Source organism: Oreochromis aureus, linkage group 3 (assembly GCF_013358895.1).
Source record: "Oreochromis aureus strain Israel breed Guangdong linkage group 3, ZZ_aureus, whole genome shotgun sequence".
NCBI lineage: Eukaryota > Metazoa > Chordata > Actinopteri > Cichliformes > Cichlidae > Oreochromis > Oreochromis aureus.
Window position 1 is genome coordinate 123411866 of NC_052944.1, and position 19404 is coordinate 123431269.

The 19404-nt window shown below is 44.2% G+C and overlaps 1 long non-coding RNA gene and 1 pseudogene across 1 annotated transcript; both read right to left on the minus strand.

Moving 5' to 3' along the window:
* LOC120435241 overlaps positions 1-19404 on the minus strand; it is a 139821-nt pseudogene that overhangs the window by 36963 nt on the left and 83454 nt on the right.
* On the minus strand, positions 2900-3844 carry LOC120438031. Its single transcript, XR_005611607.1, has 3 exons — positions 3721-3844; positions 3181-3608; positions 2900-3000 (listed from the first exon to the last, which is right to left on the minus strand). It is a non-coding gene; the product is annotated as an uncharacterized LOC120438031 (long non-coding RNA).

Consider the following 19404-nt stretch of genomic DNA (forward strand, 5'->3'; position numbering starts at 1 on the left):
TTTTAGTTCCCCACTTGCTTTGGTTTCTTAGCTCTGATTCTCTGAAATTCATCCTTGAAACAATTTACTGGCATCTCTCCCTCTCCTTCCCACTATCCCCAGAATACCAGAGTATTCATCTCCTGGTTTATCATATAGCCTCTTTACATTTGCTCCAATCATCCTGCTTCTAGAGTCTTGCCCCATCTGCAGGCAGTCCAAGAGAAACTGCCTCTGCCACTTTCTTCTTCTTAATCTTTGATTTTTCTCTTCACTTTCTCCATTGGGTCTTCTTAGAAGCACTTCCCAGAAAGCAGCAACATTTTTTGTGTCCCATTTTTTCAAATTCTGCATCTTACTTCAGCTTAATGTGTTTACTGATTTGTTTTTACACAGGTCAAGTAAAAAAAGGTGTCTGACATTCAAAAATCCTACCAGAGGCTCAACAAAGCTGAACTGAAAGACAGCACGGGCACTAATCATAGCAGCACAGAACTTAAGCACACGGTCCATAGAAGCTGGGGTCTACAGGTGTACCAGGACAGGCTTAGTGGAAAGTCCCCCGAAAAAGTTTTACTTGTGCTGTTTCTGTGTAAATTACTGGTTTATTTGAACAAGTTCATCAGCTGAACCATAAATACTCCAAAACTATTTCTTTGTGACTCAGTGTGATCTCCAAAAGTTGAATCTGTTCATCTGGACGTAGCGTTTTGTGGGAGAAACGTTTCATCACTCATCCAAGTGACTTCTTCAGTCTCAGCTGACTGCAGGTTTCCCCAAACCTTATAAACAGTACATTTGCATAATGACTGAAACCAGCCCACTGAAGGAACAATGGGCTGTGAGGTCAGTTCCTTAATCATAATTATGCAAATTCCCATGACCATTGATCAACAATCACTGACCAAAACCCACTGATCAAAGAACACTGATCAATGGCCATGAGTCCCATTCACAGAGAGTTGGGGAATGGCTGCAATCACAGCATTGTAAGATGGTGACAGATGTACCCTTAGGCCCCCTCCTCGATTCAGAGATGGTCTTTCCCTTTTCACGTAAATGGCCTCCTTGACTCCGCGCTCAAACCAGCGTTCCTCCCTGTCCAGGATGTGTACATCCTCATCATTGAAAGAGTGTCCACTGGCCTGTAGGTGTAAATAGACTGCAGAGTCCTGGCCTGATGAGGTTGCTCTTCTGTGTTGTGCCATCCGCTTCGCTAGAGGTTGTTTGGTTTCCCCGATGTATAAATCCTGGCAATCCTCCTGGCACTGAACAGCGTACACTGTTGTCGTGTCCAAATTCATGGGCTGCATCCTCCTGAGGCTGCATTTGTAGACCGATTACGTCACAGCAACGCGCCAAAGGCTGTCCAAATTTGTAGACTCCTCCGAATGCAGCCGACAAATGCGTCCTCCTTTTCCCCGAATTTGAAGGATGGGTCGGGTGTGTCCTTCGTGGCCCACCATATCCCAGAATTCATAGTGCGGCCCAGCCAAACTCCAGTTTCCAACAATGGCAGCCGCTACTAAGTTTTAAAATTACTCATACTAATCTTTCTGGGTCACAAAATAAACTTTTAACACATTTTCAGGCGAGAAAGTAGCTGTGTAAACTTCGAATATCTGCTCTGTTTATCAAGATATCACATATTTGCAAAAGTGCTTTGACGTTTTCGGAGACGTCTGTTACCCACCAGCTCGATAGCTAGCCGAGAGCTCGAGGGTCACTGAAGCCGCCGAGAACGGCACAACTCCCGGCACAACATGTTCAGATCACCGCGGACTTTCGCTACTCAGGTTAAACGTAATATATAAGTCACTTAGACAACCTAAAAATTTTACTGTTTGGCTTTTTTCAGTGTTTTATTTGTTCGTGAGTAAATCGGTTCGGCTGAGATTGAAGTTATTAGATTAGATTAGATAAAATAAAACTTTATTAATCCCCCGGGTGGTTTTCACACAGCTGAATAAACATCAAACTGAAAACTGATTAAACAGAAGTGTGAGATGGTCGAGAATTTACTCCAGTGTCCTGTTATATTTTAGATAGCAAGGAGCAGACGGCCGAGTTTATTAAACTCCACCGAGACAGCGGTGACGTTAATCAGAAGGCTAGACCGTCCAATTTCACAGCCGTTTACTTCTACCCCTCCTCCTGAGGACCCGGCCCACGTAGACCGCGAAGGTCGGGTCCTCAGGAGGATGCAGCCCATGAATTTGGACACGACCAATGTTACTCTGTGTCGGGGGACCCGATCCTTGGGGTGGACCAATTTTTGGCGCAGCGTGTTTGGGGGTTTAAAAGCCATGGAAACCTGGTGTTTAGAAAAAATGCATCTCAACTGCTCCGATGCGACACATATGGGATCACTACAGGTTTTCGCTTGAGCAGCGGTTGTCTTTCTCTCCTGGATCAGCTGGAGCTTTCTTTAGGTGTCTTTCCAGCTTTGACAAAAGTCCAGTTGGGATAACCACATTTACTCAGGGCCTGTTTATAAGATATGAGGAAAACCTGCAGTCAGCTAAGACTGAAGAAGTCACTTGGATAAGTGACGAAACATTTCTCCACAAAAGCGCTACGTCCAGATGAACAGAATCAACTTTTGGAGATGGATCTATTCAGCTTTTATTTCCTGATCATTTTAAGCATCAACAAAGTTTCTAAAAACAAGAAACAGTTTGTCATCATTCATAAACTCTGACGTCACAGGAGTGTTTTTATTCCTGTCCCATGTTTGAAAGTTTCTGCATATCAGAGCTGCCAACACGGCACTGACTCAGGCTGGAACTGACTTTAAATACTTCATCATTCATGTTCCTGTTAAAACCACATCATGGGGAAATTTTATTAGCATGTAGCCTTTAGCTCATGTTTGAGTTGTGCTCCTCCATGTTTGTAGTCCTTTTCTCTGTGAATAAGTGTTTGTGGAGCTTTGAGCTGCTCAGACTTCGGCCTCTCGACCTCCTGATGTTCAGCCTGCAGCTGTCAGTCATCCAGTGTTTGCTCAGAGACTTTAATCACCTGGTTAACCAAACAAAGCAGCACAGTTTGATCCATGGAAACACAAACACGCTCAGGCTCATCATCTCTGAACAGGACAATGATGAATCGTGAGGCTCGGGATTGTTTGGAGCTTAAAGAGAAATCAGATACATCAGAACACAAAAACCCCGAGAGGTGGATCAATGTGACGTCACACACCTGAGCTCTGAGTCCTCCAGTCTGATCCAGGCTCGTGCTTTAAGACAGTTTCTGTGTAACACTCAGCTCAGGTGTGTTCAGGACATTTGCTTGGAAGAAGGCGTCTGTGGATAAATCCTGCTCTCCACCTCAGCTGTCAGGTTTCTCCAGAGAACGGCCGTCCTGACTTCCAGCAGCCCCACAGTCCTCGTTTCTAATAAACTGGCATTACTGAAACAAACTGTCTGCCACGCTGTTCAATAATCTGATCTTTGCCAATTTCCCAGCAGAACCTTCCACTCATATCAACATTTTTCTGTGATTCTCACATTAACTAAGCATAAAAAGCTGAAGCCAACCTCAGAGTTCCCCGTAGTGAGGAAGAGTTTCCTCTGAGCCACAGCTGAGTTTGATGCGTCCACAGAGGAAGACTGACGGGAGGACAGACTCTGGGAGAAAGGCAGATATTCAAAGATATGAATACAAAGTACGGTGCAACAAACAGCAGATGATGAAGAGCGGTTAGACCTTCATGTGTCATTGAAATGTGATCAAAGTTACCTGTTTGACATCCTGATAGAAGAAAATCAGCTTCTTGGATCCGTTTGCAGCAAAGAATTCATGGATCAGACTGAACTGGAAGAATCAGACATGAATGACTCAAAGGTTCAACTCTGAGGAAGGATCACGTCTCTGAACTTACTCTGTCATCAGAGACCATGGCGTCTTCCACCGCCGCCTCCTCCAGGCTGCCGGCGTCTGCCAGCCTGCTCATCAGGTATTTATGTCGGGCATCCAGAGCTGCCCGCCGTTCCTCCTTCACGGCTCTCGCCTGTTTGGCTACTTCTCTCCTCGCCTCATTGGACAGCAGCATCGTCCTTTTACCAGACACCTGGAGAAACATCAGCTCAGTCTACAGACGCAGAGACCAGTGAGAGCCAAACATCTGCAGGTTTCTGAGGACCACGTTTGACCCTGACTGGAGGCATCGATTCTGAGTGCGACTGCCTAAACTGAGCTACTGTCCCCCCTCCACTGAGACGTTCTCCTGTGATGTGTCATGGGGGGAAGTGTTCCTCACGGTTGGACTCGTGAGAAGTTCAGTCAGTTTATTCAAACTTTAAAACATTTTCAGTCTCTGGATTTCAGCAGAAACAAATGTGAACACAGCACTTTTTTCTTGACTATAAAGGATGAAAGAGTCAGTGATCAGTAACATTGTTGCTGACTGATGCTGTTGTAGAGCTGTCTGTGGATGCTCACGTTCCTGGAAGCCTTCCCTGGATTGCTCAGATATCATTAACTGGTTTGTGTCCAGTAGAATCAGGTGTTGTGGATGCAGGTCGTAGCTGTGTGAGGCCTGTACAGTCAGCGCTGTGTGAGCGCTGTGTAACGTTAGCTTAGACTTATTACTGTTGTTATCATCCTTCAGGTTAATGTTGTTTTCATTATGCATCACAGGAAGTGTGGGTGGCTGTTAGCCTCACAGCTCATGGAGAGTTGCTGCTGCTCTGCCTCCTTTTTGATGCTCCTGCTCTTTGTGTCTTTGTGTTACTTTGTGTCGTGTCTGAAACAAAGTGAGTCCATGTTACTAACTGTAGTCGGCTCTCTGTCTCATGCACAGCTGACTGTTGTCTGAATGAAAGTATTTTTGTACTTTGTGTATCTGTTGGGTCTTTGAGCCCTTTTTAAACAGCATGTGAGCCACATGTATGTGTGGATATGAAAGCTTGTTTGTAATACATAAAACTGTTGCTTATTCTAGAGCTGCTGCTGTGCCTGGTTGGTCTACTCGCTCTAAACTGGAGGGTGACTTGATTACTTTGGTTTTTACATGTTGCCAATAAACCAACTTCTTTATGATTTGAACGGCGTCTCTGACGTGTCACAGGCCTGTCAGCTTTCTTGGTGATTGCTACAGTTTTGAGCTTCATGCTCTGGCTGTTGTTGGCTTTTCCTCTTTCATATTAAAGCTTTTGTCCTACATTTGGCTCTAAAGTCTAATCCCAGCACTGTGTCTGGCTGTGTGATGGTTGTTTCCTGCTCTTTCTCATGAAACAGTCACAATATCCCCATCCAACTTTCACTCTGTGCTGCATTTGCTGCAGCTGCAGTGAACATGGTGCCGTTTGCCTTTAAGAAAGTTGTGCACAAAGGCTTTTTCTCTAGCAGACAGCTGTGTGGCTAAAAGTCAGATCATCTTTTACCAGCTCAGTCACACTGGACTGAAACAAGAGTGAAACTAGGAAGAATCAGAGTTTGTCCAGAGACTGCACTGATTTTCTTCACATTCACAAACTGATTCTAAGTAGTTGCATCAGCCAGCTAATCACCCGGACACTGAGCGTCCAACACGCTCCCTGAAGGGAACGATTACATCCTCCAAACAATCACAATCCGACCCGATCAGGAGCGACTGTCCTGGACACTCCCAGTGTTAGGTTTATATAGTGGATTGTCATTTATGCTTAAAAATATCTAACCATATATGCTTAGAGGTGCATTCCAGAGTCTTCTGGAATGCACACCCACATCTTGTGAGCATGGGAGAGGCCGTGCCTTGTCTTATTGTTTTATGGTAGGATAAACGTAGCTATATCTTTTTTAGTCTAAGTGCCCTTTGTTTATGTGAACTGCTGGACTTCCAGACCAGCAGGTTTAGGGAAGTCTTTATGGGGTCACACTCTGACCCCACACACACACACACACACACACACACACACACACACACACAGGGTATTCTTTGTTCACATGTATACCTATGTAAGATGTCATATGTTAATGAACCTATGCATATTCATGTAACCACAATAAAAGAGCAGTGTTACAGGGGAGCGGACGAGAGCAACTGGGGTCAAGCGAAGGAACGGCGTTTGTCCAGTTCTCTCCGGTGCACGGAAACATAAAGAACTTGCCTACTCGTGTCTTGCTTGCTGTGTAATTACATTGTCTTCAACGTTCCAGCGAATAGGTTCAAGCTACAAACCTATCACCCAGCATCACAGGGACTCACAAACCCGTCGACCACAGTGAGAAGACTGATGGTCACAGGCCCACATGTAGCTTTAGATCACACGTGTGCACTTCCTGTTGTCACTGCTGGAACTCTAGACTCACCGAGGGGCCAGTGGTTGGTGAGGCGGCAGCAGCTGGAGTCATGTGACTAATGGCTCTCAGGTTCTGTCCTCCTATTCGCCGGTGTCCTTCACCTGTCACACCTGGTCCAGAAAGAGTGAGAATGTTCAGAGCTTTAATGGAAAAGAATATTATTCCATATAAAAGGCCTGTAACAAGTATTGTAGTGTTAATCAGGATGAAGTCCATCATGAAGACTTCAGAGTGGTTCAGACAGTCGCTGGTTTCATCCACAGAGCCTCCAGGCTGCATATCAAAGGATCCTGAGGAATGACAGTGAACCCGAGTTCCCCTCATTACATTCATGTGTGTGACTGTGAGGAAAAGGTGATTGTATGAACGTGTGTGAGCGAGTGAATGAGGCTTGTATCAGAGTGGAGATAATGTCAGCGGCACAAGCTGGACGCTGCAGGTGTCACATGTGAATCTGTGCATCAGTGTCTGCACCTTTGTGGAGGTGAAGCTCAGGAGGTTTGTTCAAAGCTCTGTCTGCTCCATCTTTCTTTCTCTCAGGCCTCTCCAGATCAGGAAGGAGGTCCTGTTGTCCTTCTCCCTCCTGGACTTCTGGATCCAGGGAAGGATCAAAGTCTCTCAGCCCAGCGTCAGAGCTTCTGGCTGGGGGAGGACTGGAAGTTTCAGCTGGAGGCTGAGAGCCTGGATCTGCCATCTGAGTCACAATTCAAATATTCTCAGTAATCTCATTTTTAAAATCTGCAGCTCGTTCATTTGGACTGAATGTGGGACAGCAGCACATCTGTACTGCTTCAGCTGGACCTCTACCAGCACTTTGTAAATGTTGGACTGTTTGATCTTTCAGCTGCTTCATGAAGCTGCAGATCTTTTCATTGGTAACAGTTCTGACTGCAGCATGCGCTGCTCTGAAACCTGCAGCTATAGTTGTGCATTAATAACCTTCACAGATGTCCAGGTTACCCCTGCTGTGTGCTCTGATGCACATGTGCTGAACTCCTTTATTCACACAGCCACGTGTTTCTCACCTGCTACCAATGAAAGCTGCTAGTTTTTAAAGAAGAAGAGATTTTACAAAAAGCTTTTTCTCTTTTTTAATGTTTAATATAAACATTTCATTTCAATCATTTCCTTTTTCCTTACATTTGACTGATGGTATCATCTTTCTGTGAAACTGTGCTGCCATCATCTATCATAAGACCACAGATAACATGAAGATAAATCTGGTGTTAATAAAGCTCCCAAATAAAAACAAGACTCAGTAATAATAATGAGATGATGCTTCATCAGATCAGAAACCAGCAGGGTTATAATACCTGTGCTGACTCACCTGTGTGCGTCTGTCTGAGGACGAGTCTCTGACACTCTGGGACCAACCAGTGAAGTCAGACTAACAGTGGAAACAGGAAGTGAATGAAGGTTTGACTGTCTCCATGGTAACCCAGGCCGGGGGATTGTGTGTGTTTCTTAGTGACTCTGTAACCAAACACACAACAAAGCTGCCTCCTCTGTGGGTTCATTCATTTATAGTTCCTGATCTCTGAATTCAAACTGCAGCATAAGAAAGCAGCAAAACTTTATTTAAACAGGCAGAAGCACAACGAGCTGCTCAAAGCAGAAGCACAGAGGAGTTTCAACCTCAGTAAACACTGATCATGTGATTCAATAGGTTATTCCAGCATTACAGGTAGAAACAGCTCCAGTTATATTGGTGGAAACTGACGCTGGTCCCAGATAACCTGAGGCGTTGCTCTTCAACCTGTAGATGTGGTTCAGCATTAATGGAGCTTCACATATTTGCTGGTTTGTGCACTAATAATTACTGAGGTCCCAGACTCTGCTTCAGTCCAACCAATGTCCTGCCCAGCATCTAATCAGAGTCCAGGTTTTAACGAGAGGCACTTTCAGAACTAAAGTGCAGTTTAAAAACACGTCACTTGAAGATCACAGTGACTCTGTCAGTGCTCTTTGAGATTGATGGTCACAGCTCCACAGACTCTTTCCAAGTCTGTCTTCATCCAGGTTCAGCTCTGTGCAAAGGCATCGATCCTCCTCACAGAGCAGCGATCAGCTGGCTTCACTTCCTCGTGTCCATCACGTCTCGTGCTTCATCTGCTGTGATCTGACTGATTCCATCTCCTGATCATTGATAACACGCTGCTGCAGGAGTTTATCCAGACGTTGGTTTAAAACAGGTTCAGACACTCTTTCAATAAACTGTGAGCGAACTGTGAGCAGCCTCTCAGCTGCTGGGACTCGGGCCTCAGCTGGGACACTCCTCATTAAGGTTTCTGTTCTTGGTGCTGAAGGAACAAAGATAACAGACATGTAACAGGATGCTGACCTGCAGATGAAAAGAGACTTAAGTATGATTTCAGTTGAACTTTTATGAAATAACCAGATGTTTGCAGGGTCATTTCTGCTCTGGCTTCTGGCAGCAACCTTACCTGCAGGTAAACAGATGATTTCCAGGTTTCTGTCCCCTCTTGGTCTTTGAGCATCAGAGTCACAATCTCTGGATTTGTCGTCAGGAAAACTTGAAATGTTGAATGATAATTTGGGCCAATAGAGTGAAATTGTGTTTGCTAAAAACCAACAGAAAGGTGCCGTTTTCATGACCAGTGGGTTATCCAGCAGTTTGATTCATGTCAGCAGCATTTAGTTTGTAACTGCTGACTCACCTCTGGCTGTATCCTGCTCTCAGGGTCACATGGACACTGTACCTGTGACCGAAGCTGCAAAGACAGTCAGCAGGGGTCTGGATGCATTCAGCACCACGTCCTTGTTGGGCCTTCAGTGACAGGACAGTTTATTATGCTGCTAACGTTAATAAGTCTCTTCACCTGTAGAGCTCCTTTAAACACATCATGTGTCATGGTGTGTCCAAATTCTGAGCTGCATCCTCCTGAGGACCCAGCCTTCAAGGTCTACGTGGGCCGGCTCCTCCAAAGGTCAGGTAGGCCGGAAGTGAGCGGCTGTGATGGTCTGGCCTCAGATTTGTGTCACCGCTGTCTCGGTGGAGTTTAATAAACTCGGCCGTCTGCTGCTTGCTATCTAAAATATAACAGGACACTGGAGTAAACTCTTGACCGTCTCACACTTCTGTTTAATCAGTTTGATGTTTATTCAGCTGTGTGAAAACTTTAACCTCAGCCAAACCGATTTGCTCAGGAACAAATAAATCGGGGGTTTAAATCGATGTGCTGAGAGTTTACTGTTCTAGCCAGCTCTAGTGACCCTGGACCTCCCGGTCAGCTATCGAGCTGGTGGGTAACAGACGTCTCCAAAAACGCTTTTGCAAATATGTGATATCTTGACAAACCGAGCAGATATTTGAAGTTTACACTCCTACATTCTCAAACAGGAGCCCCAACAGAGATGGATGGCTGGTGCGGCCCTCCGGAGCCCCCAGTCGGAGCAGATGCAGGGCCAGCAGGTGTGGAGACCCCTGGGTGGGGCAGCTGAAGCTGTAGGTGGCTGTCAGCCAGCTGAGGATGCCTTTTGGGCTGCAGCATAAAATCCTCAGCAGCCTGGGTAAGCTTGCGTGAGCTCTCTGTGGAGGCTGTTGCAGCTGACTCACCCGAGTGGTGCAAACTTAGTTACCTTCAAGGCTCTCAGCTGAGGTCAGCAGCTCAGCCTCTGGGGAGGCCCTGGGGGGTTACAATCCCTGGAACAGCCAGGTCTCTACAACCAGAAACAGTCTTTGCATGTGCAGCTTCAGAACCAGACTTGAAGTTCCAGTTAGTGTCCGATGTCCCAGAAACACTCAGGTGCTCACTGAGCAATCTCTTGAGGCCAACACTCAGAAAGTAAAGCAGTGGTTGGCTGAGCCTTTGTGGGAACATTTATCGTCTGTGCTGGAAAGGTGGAAACATCTGGGAGATGCAGCCTTAACACACTGGGGTTCACAAGTCCTTGGAGGCAGCTCACTGAACTCAGGGATGCAGACAAAATCAGCACTTGCAGGAACACAATGTGTCCTGTCACAATGAGCTTGGAAGCATAAACTGAGTTTTCCTCACTGACTGTTTTAGACAGTATTGTGGGAGCAACACAACAAGCAGCTTCAGCTGAAACACACAGTTTAGTGTCTTTGCTGCTCGCTTTAAGTCACAATAAACAGAAAACTCATTGTGACTCATGTCAGAATCAAATCACTCATATACAGGAAAGGAAGAGGCGGAGCTTATTTCCTGCAGGGAGAGGTTAGCAGTCTGTCTTTCTCATTTCTGACTCATGTCCATGAAGCCAGCAGTCTTTAATGTCCAGCTTCAGAACGGGCAGGTGGAAAACAGCCTTTATGTTCTCTGATTTCCAATAAACTGTCCTGATCACTGAGCAGAGAAAGTGTCTCCATCACTCACCACAGCTGGATGCTCTGAAATCCTGGAATCCAGCTGTGGAGGCGTGGACGCAGTTTAGTAATCAGGGAACGGGAGACAGGAGGGAAACACGGCTGGGACCAATTACACACACCAGACAGGAAACAGTAACACAGGACTGTCAAAGTAAAACAGGAAATATGACACAGAGTCCAAAGTAAGGAGACGTGGGACACAGTGAAGACACAGAAACCAGAACTATGATCACAAAACAAACAAACAAAGAGTAAATCAGTGTTTGTGACAAAAACATGGATCCTGGTTAATAAGTTGTATTTGTTTGTTTCTGTATTAATTCAAATTTTTATTTGTCACATACACAGTCATACACAGTACAATATGCAGTGAAATGCTTACACTACTGCTCGTGACCTAAAGAAGAAAAAAGAAAGACTATGAATAGGATAGGAAATGAATATGAAAATTAAAATTAAAAGGGTACATTTGACTAGGAAGGAATAAGATAAAATATAAAAATTAAGTTAAAAAATGAAATAACTGTACAACAACAACAAATTAGAATTTGTGTATCGTTCTTATCAGCTGTTGTTTTTCAGTGAAATATTATTTAATTGTTTTAAGCTTTTGTTGACTTTGAAGTGCTTAAGTTTTTGAACATTTAATTTGTTAGATTATTGCAGAGTCGATAAAACTGTCAAACACAGCTGCTTCCAGCACGGCCGGAGGAGAGGTGGCCGAGCAGATGCACGACACACACAGCTCACAGGTTTGCATTTCTAGATGTTGCAGATGTTGCAGAAATTGACAGTAAAGAACTCAGAGATCCAGCGCCGTCTCCTGCCCCTGATTTCTACACCACAACACAACGACAGGCGTAACTCACACAAACGGGTAACATGAGGCTCAGATGCTTTGGACATGTTCACATATACTGGACACAGAATGATGAAGATGGAGCTGCAGGAAGGAGGAAAAGAGGAAAAAACAGAAAAGATTCACAGATGTGGAGAAAAAGGACACGACAGGTTCTGTTTGTTAGTTTTTCTTTATTTGGTAAAGATTCAGAAATAAAGAGAAGATCACATGTTTGAATATTATATTAATGTTCTGTAATTACACAAGTTGTCAAATGTTTCCAGAGTCAGACAGAGACTGTGCAGAGACTGTAGAAGGACAGAGCAGCAGCAGAGCAGTCCAGATCCACTGATGATCCTCTGTCAGATCCAGAGGGACACACAGGGATGATGCTGGACTCTACATTGTGTCTGACAGTGGAGCTGTTCTCAGAGCAGTTCACTCTGCAGCACTGACAGTCATCTGCACTTCATTCCCTCTGTCAGTCACTGCTGGATGAAGCTCTCTCTCCACCTCCCAGTAACATGGCCCAGTCAGAGCGTCTCTACACACAAGCTGCTGCTGCTTCAACCTCTCTGGATCATCAGGACACAGCTGCTCCTCTCTCAGCACACACACCGTCCTGTTTACCATCATCATCCCCACCTGCAGAGAGAAGGAGGAAGAGCAGAGGAGATAAAGCGAGTGTTTCCAGAGACTCTTCATCAGCTGTCAGTCAGTGATGCAGCACATCCAGTATAAAGAGCAGCAGGGACTTCAGTGCTGGGACTGTACTAGGACTCATTGTTGCTTCACTTTTTCTAATCTTTGGATTTTTATTGAAGTTGATGAAAATGTTTTTCCCTCCTAGTTTGAGTTTGGACTTTCATTCATTAGAAGAAGCTTGGTGTGTCACTCTGAGCTCTGTAGGAACCCCAACAACAAGCCCAACAATCCAGATGTTCCAGCTGTTAACTGGAGGAATTCCATCCAAACATCTGCTCTCACTAAAGTCTTCCTCACCTACAGACTGTGTTCTTCACTGCTTTAAACTTGGAAATGAATGCAGTCATTGGTCTGCGTGCTGCTTTGTTCAGAGAGCTGATTGGCTGTTGACAGTGTCTGATCAGAGCGTGTCAGCCGTTACTATGGTGACCATAAAGGTCAGAAACAGGAAGTGTTTGCGTCCAATCCTGAAGCCTGTCACATTCTCCTCTCACAGCTTCACTGAGAAGCTGCAGCTTTACAGGAAACACTGTGTTAGGGTTATATAGTGGATTGTCATTTATGCTTAGAAATATTTAACCATATATGCTTAGAGGTGTATAATCAATTGTGTAGTGATAGGATGTGTGATCTTTAGCAGGCTGCAAAGGCTCTGGCATTCACACCCACATCCTGGGAGCATGGGAAGAGGTCGTACCTTGTTGTATTGTTCTATGGTAGGATAAACGTATCTATATCTGTTTTAGTCTAAGTGCCTTTTGTTTATGTGAACTGCTGGACTTCCAGACCAGCAGGTTTAGGGAAGTCTTTATGGGGTCACACTCTGACCCCCCCCCCACACACACAAACACAAACACACACACACAGTATTCTTTGTCCACATGTATACCTATGTAAGATGTTATATGTTAATGAACCTATGCATATTCATGTAACCACAATAAAAGGAGTGCTATGGGGAACCTGGCTGAGAGTCTGACAGAGGTCAAGTGGGTGGAACGACGCTTGGCTCCAGGCAGGTCTCCTCATGCATGAGTAACCTTAAGAACGTTGCCTACTTGCGTCTTGTTCTTGCTGTGTAGCAAATTGTTCTGAACGTTCCAGCGAATAGGTTTATGCTACAAACCTATCACACTGGATCTTTGTTTCATACTGACTGTGTTTAGTACAATACTGCTGACAGCACCACCCACTCACTCCATCACTCTACTGACCCCAGAGTCTCCAGTCTGTAGTCTGGACTCTGCTGAAGATCAGACAGCTGCTTCACATCTGGATACGTCAGGTTGTTGTCCCACAGGTCCACGTCTCTCAGATGGGAGGGGTTGGACTTCAGTGCTGCTGCCAGATAATCACAGCTGATCTTTGACAAACGAGAGTACTTCAATCTGTATAAAGAATGAAAGATGTAAGTTTATTAGACAAAGTGCTTGAAATCATTCAGTGTTTCATCATCTGTTCAGAGCTGAAGAAGGTTCAGAATGTAGAAGTTTAGAAAATGGAAACTCCAAACAGCTGAAGCCAACAGGAAGCAGCTTCAAACAGGAAACTGTGCAGAGTTTCAGACTATATGTCCTGATGCAGCCAGTTGGATTTTGGAGATTTGAATCTCTGTTCTGTGACTAAGTCCTTGAATCTTTTCTTCCAGTTTGTCCAACAAGACAGACTAAGTGTTGGACATGTGTTGTGGCTCCATTAGGGGAGCTTCTACATGTGATGTGATGGCCCCTCTGGGTCTGTCAGGTCACAGGACTGAAGAGAGCTCAAACTGGGCACACAGTTGTTCCAGTCTGGACCAAAGACTCTATACTGGGACTGAGGGACTGCTTTGACTGCACCCACTGGGACTTTTTAAAGGCTCATGTTCTCACTTAGATCATCGATTTCTATTTACATTTCTTTCTGGGAAAAATGGGGATTACTTTGGAAACAAGAAGTATTTTCCCCAATAAGCAGCCCTGGATTAGTAAATCACTCCAACATGTTCTCAGGCAGAAGAAGCTGTCTTGTTATGAGGGAGAGAAGAAAAAGATTGAGGCACAGAAACTTGTTGAAAGAGAGATGAAGCAGCTAAAATCAGGTGTAAAAGTAAAGTAGAGGATGAGCTGAATAAAGGAGACTCAAGGCTGGCTTGGAAAGGAATGAAGTCCATGGTGGGGATGCAGAACAAGGAGCAAAGATGAATGTGATGCTGAATCAGCAGAAGACTTGGACTCATTGGATTCCAGCTTTGATATCATTGATTTCAATGAAGAGCTTTGTGATTGTAGCAAAGGGCTGGTAGCTCTGAGAGTCCCACTGATGAGGTGTTTGTGTAGAAATCTCTTAGTGGGACCAAAGAGAGAAAAAGCCCTGGTCCTGATGCTGTGGGAGGGAAATGATTGAAGTGTGCTGTGAGGAACTGACTGGGAGATTTTCACACATTTTCCAGTCCTCCTTGGAACAACAGGAAGTTCCCAGCATATGGAAACAAAGGTTAAGTGTCCTATGGCACTCAGTGATGATGGTGCTGTGGCCCCACCACCTCCACCTCTTTGTAAAGGAACTAACTGGAATCTGAAGCTTCAAATGGAACTAAGACTTCCTCCACTAGGTGGCAGTGTCTGATGAGAAAGTGTTAGTGGAGCTGGCCTGGAGTCAGAAACAGGAAGATGCAGGATTTGGGCTGAAATGGGGAAAAGTGGTTGGCACTAGTGCCTTAAAGCAAGAAGGTTGTAGGTTGAAGCTTGTTGGCCTTTCTGTGGAGGTTGGATGTTCTCCCACAGTCCAATGAAATGCTGCTTAGGTTCATTGGTGCTTCTAAATTGGCTGTAGGTGTGGATGTGAGAGAGTGCTTCTCTGTCTCTCTCTGTTGGCCCTGTGATGGACTGCTCACCTGTGCAGGTGGACCACGCCTCTTGCCCTATGACAGCTAGGGCACAGGCTGCAGCCCTGTGAGCCTAAGCTGAATAAACAGTTAGCAAAAATGATTCATAGATGGCCTGAAATCCCCCAGTTAGCAGTTTGGTAGATAGCTATGACATGCTAATCCCATCCAGCAGCTGTATTCTACCTGTAAGCTGTTCCCTGCTGAGCCAAAGCACTTTTTAATATATAAATTACAACCTTTAATAGAAAGGTTCCTTTCTATTTTCTTTCTCTTTCCCATCATTCATGCTGGCAGTGGAGGAGATTTGGATGTTGGACTGTGTTTTGGATGATGTGTGTATGTTTGTGTTGGACTGCTGTCTGTAAAGCAAATGCACATTTTGCTTTTTTCAGTGTCAGACAGACTTTAAGGTGGAATGAAGAGTTGGAGAGTTTCACAGTGAATTATCCAGTGGAGGATTTTTCTTCTTCTTTGAAGGTTTGAAATGTGAACATTGTTCTGCTGCAGTCAATGGACTAAACCAGAGAAGAAGAAAACAGACTTTACCATGAAGATCCTCAGTGTGGATCAGTATAATATCAGCCTGATGTCTGCAGTTTAGTGTCAGCACAACTTTCACATCATATTCATCTCAGCACAACTAAAACATGCTGACTGACCTCAGAGTTTCAAGTCCACATCCTGGACTCTCCAGAAAACCACACAGCTGCTTCACTCCTGAATCCTGCAGCTTGTTGGAGCTCAGCTCCAGCTCTCTCAGATGGGAGGGGTTGGACTTCAGTGCTTCTGCCAGATAATCACAGCTGATCTCTGACAAACCACAGGTCCACAATCTGTATAAAGAATGAAAGATGTAAGTTTATTAGACAAAGTGTGAGCTTGAAATCATTCAGTGTTTCATCATCTGTTCAGAGCTGAAGAAGGTTCAGAATGTAGAAGTTCAGAAAATGGAAACTCCAAACAGCTGAAGCCAACAGGAAGCAGCTTCAAACAAACACAACAAAAGAAAAAACTCTGAATGTTTCACATTAAAGTCGTACATTTATCATAAAAACATGAAAAATTGTGAAGTTTTACTGTGTGAAATCAAAAATACTGAACAAGAAACATCAGTCCCCCCAAAAAACAAAACAGTTCAGGAGGCCGACAGTGGGACTGTGGTGAAGGCTCTACACTAAAGCTACATAAAAAAGCTGAAGTTTGAAGCTGAAACTGTGAAGCTGAGAGGGAAAGAGTGTCTGTCACATTACAGGAAACTTTCTTATTTCCACACTGATGAAAGCATCATGCTTTGATTTCCTGCTGCTTTTATTGAGTCACACTGTGAAACTGTGCTGAGCCACAGCTGAACCAGCATCCCTGTACAGCAGACACTTACAGTACTTGGCTGCTTCCATTGAACCCTCTGCACAGAATTTCCTCTTCTGGTCCCAAAGTGCAGAACAACAAGGTTTCAAACAGCTTCGTTCCAGCAGCATCAGACACAGAAATCCAGAGAGAATCATTTGGATCTCTTGGTTGTGTTGTATGATGCTGTGTTTGCATATCTGGTGTTTCTACTGCAGCCCCAGATAAACAGAGCTGGACCTGAACCTGGTAGCTTCACTTAGAAGACACTTGTGACGGGAACGTGTGTCAAGTTTTGTGCAGACAAGTGTTGATTTAGAGTCTTGGACGAGGTCTCCACAGTCTTTGTGGAGCTCCACATTCTGCATACTGCCTGTGAGAAGCTGCAGACATTTCTCCTCCAAATCCACTGAGCAGCTGCTCGTGGTGGTATTAGCTTCATGTGTGCATGTTAGCATTAAGCCTCGGTGACACTCTGCTGTGGACACGGTCACAGCTGGACGCCTGATGGACGAGTCGTCTGTGGTCGCAAATTTTGAAGCCATTCTGATAACCTTCTCCCACCAACGATGTGGTGATCCAAATCCAATTAAAATCAAGACACTCAAAAAGATGCTCTGTAAAAGAGTAGAATCCTTGGAACAGAGTTTAATACACTGAATCATATGAACAGCAGGAAAAATACATACAGACATTTAGCAAGAAAATTACATAGCAGAAAGCAAGCAAAGCAAAACCCCGGGGTGTACAGCCTTAAGCACAGACAGTAGAGCAACACAGAGACGGACAGGTAGCAGCAGCAGGAGGAAAAGAGCTCTGGGGGCGTCCTCTGGTCCCCTAATATAGGGACCAGTATCGCCGCCCCCTGCTGCTGGGTAACTTTCCCACACGCCCCGCACAGCTGCTGGGGTCAAATACCGGCCAGAGTTCACACCTGGCGCTGGCTGAGGGCCCGGTCCAAAGTGACACCAATAGGTTAACCCTTTGCTTTACCCTCTGACAATAGGTCACAACATGGTCAAAGGTCACACATTAGTACAGCAAATAGCATAGTTTTTGTGATAATCTTATATTAATGTGAATAATACTTGGCCTAACTACATCAAATATATGAGTTAAATGCATTACATAAAAATAAACACTCCCGTGTAGGTTTATAGTGTGTGTGTGTACATGACAGTGATCTCATTATGTTGTTTTCAGTATCTCTGCTACCATGTAACATTTATTGTGCGTGTGTGTGTGTGTGTGTGTGTGTGTGTGTGTGTGTGTGTTCAGGATCTCTGTTACAATGTTACTGTTTTGGTTGTGCTGCATGAAAGACGTTGAGTGTGTATTGGAGGAGGTTAGTTACCAGAGCTGGAGAGTGAGTTATTCAGGCGAACTCTCAACAGCATTAACTCCCCTGTTACAGTACCAACTTAATAAACCTCGGTGAAGCAAAAATGTCTTGTGCTTAAGACTCTACATGAAAGTTAAAAAATATATATGTTCAGTGCACATAGATATATAGAGTATATAGTTACATAGTTATACATATCACACAAAAATCCACCACATTCCCCCCTGTGGTACCTGGAGGTACCACCTAAAAAGACCCCATAACTAAAGAAGAACAAAAATTGTGAAAACTAATGCGTGCGCTGTTTTTTTGCTAACATATTTTAAAGCAAGCTCTAAATAGAACATAAGAATTTGTATAAGGATCCCACACAGTTATTGCTCAAATGAATAAGCCCTTCCTTCCACCAAAAACCTCATAGTCATCAACATAACATTCTCCCAAGATTCCATTTCTCTTAGTCAATTAATTTAAGACAAATTGATTCATCTTCATTTGCAAATCATACTACACAGTATCCTAAACAGAATACTCAAGAAACTTTAAAATCAGCCTAATTACAGGAAAATGAAAGTAATGCATAAAACACATCAGCAGAGACACATAATACATACATGGATTACACAACACCATAAGTGACATTAAAAATAACACAATTAAACAATTAATTCTAAGTTTTGGATTTCATCTTGGTCAGGTGCAACTTCTTTTTCTGAACAGACTTCTCAGTGTGGGCTTTGAAATGTCCTTTGGTAGCTTCAAGGTTGACATTTCTCTGCAGCAGCTTCAACCTTTACTCAACTTGTGTCCCTTTTTCAGTCCATATTTCAACCAATTTATGAGTCCGAGAAAAGTCTCTCTTGGTACTTCTTGACTGCTGGATCTCGCATAGCTTCTAAGAATACTTGAGACGACTTGGTCCTACTCTTGATTAAAGTCAGGGTCGGCGATGGGTAGTAGTTGATCTTGCACATCCATCATTCGGAAGCTGGTTTGGGCACTGTACAGCTCCACCTGGGCTGTAGGCTCTGCAGCAGGTTCAGCAGCTACTGGATGGGTCATGGCTCAGCTTTCTGGAGCAGCCTGTTTCACTCCGTTGTCCCCTCACACTCGTCATCAGATCGCCAGCACCTGCTCCAGGACATCTGCATCTCCATCTGCTATCCAGAAGCCATCTCCTGCAGAAAGATAGCTTTGCAGACTGCATTAGTTGTGTTCACAGTTACCAATACAGGCCCTTTATGAGGACTTATCTATGGACATTTGTGAGTATGCCATGCAATGTTAGTTGTTTTAGTCTTGTTAATTCCAACTACATGCACCTTAGTACTAAAGTTAATATTTGTACCTAGTTGACTTCTTCCTTAACAAATTCCAATTCATTGCTTTATTTTGTGAAGCACTTTGAAATGTTTGTCCCAAATGCTGTTATAAAGAGAAAGCTTTACTTATCTTTACCTAGCTATCAATTTAGGAAGTGCATAGTAAAGCTCTAACATGTTGTTTCATTTAGCTATCAATGTGTCTGTTTTCTGGTGATCAAGACATCTAATCACAGCCACAGGACTAGTGAGCTTTAGGGCGACTACTAGCTGGGTTATTGCCTCTTCATATTTATAAGCTGAATTTGGATAAACATTAACTCTGTTACCGGCTGCCAATTCACAATTCATCATTAG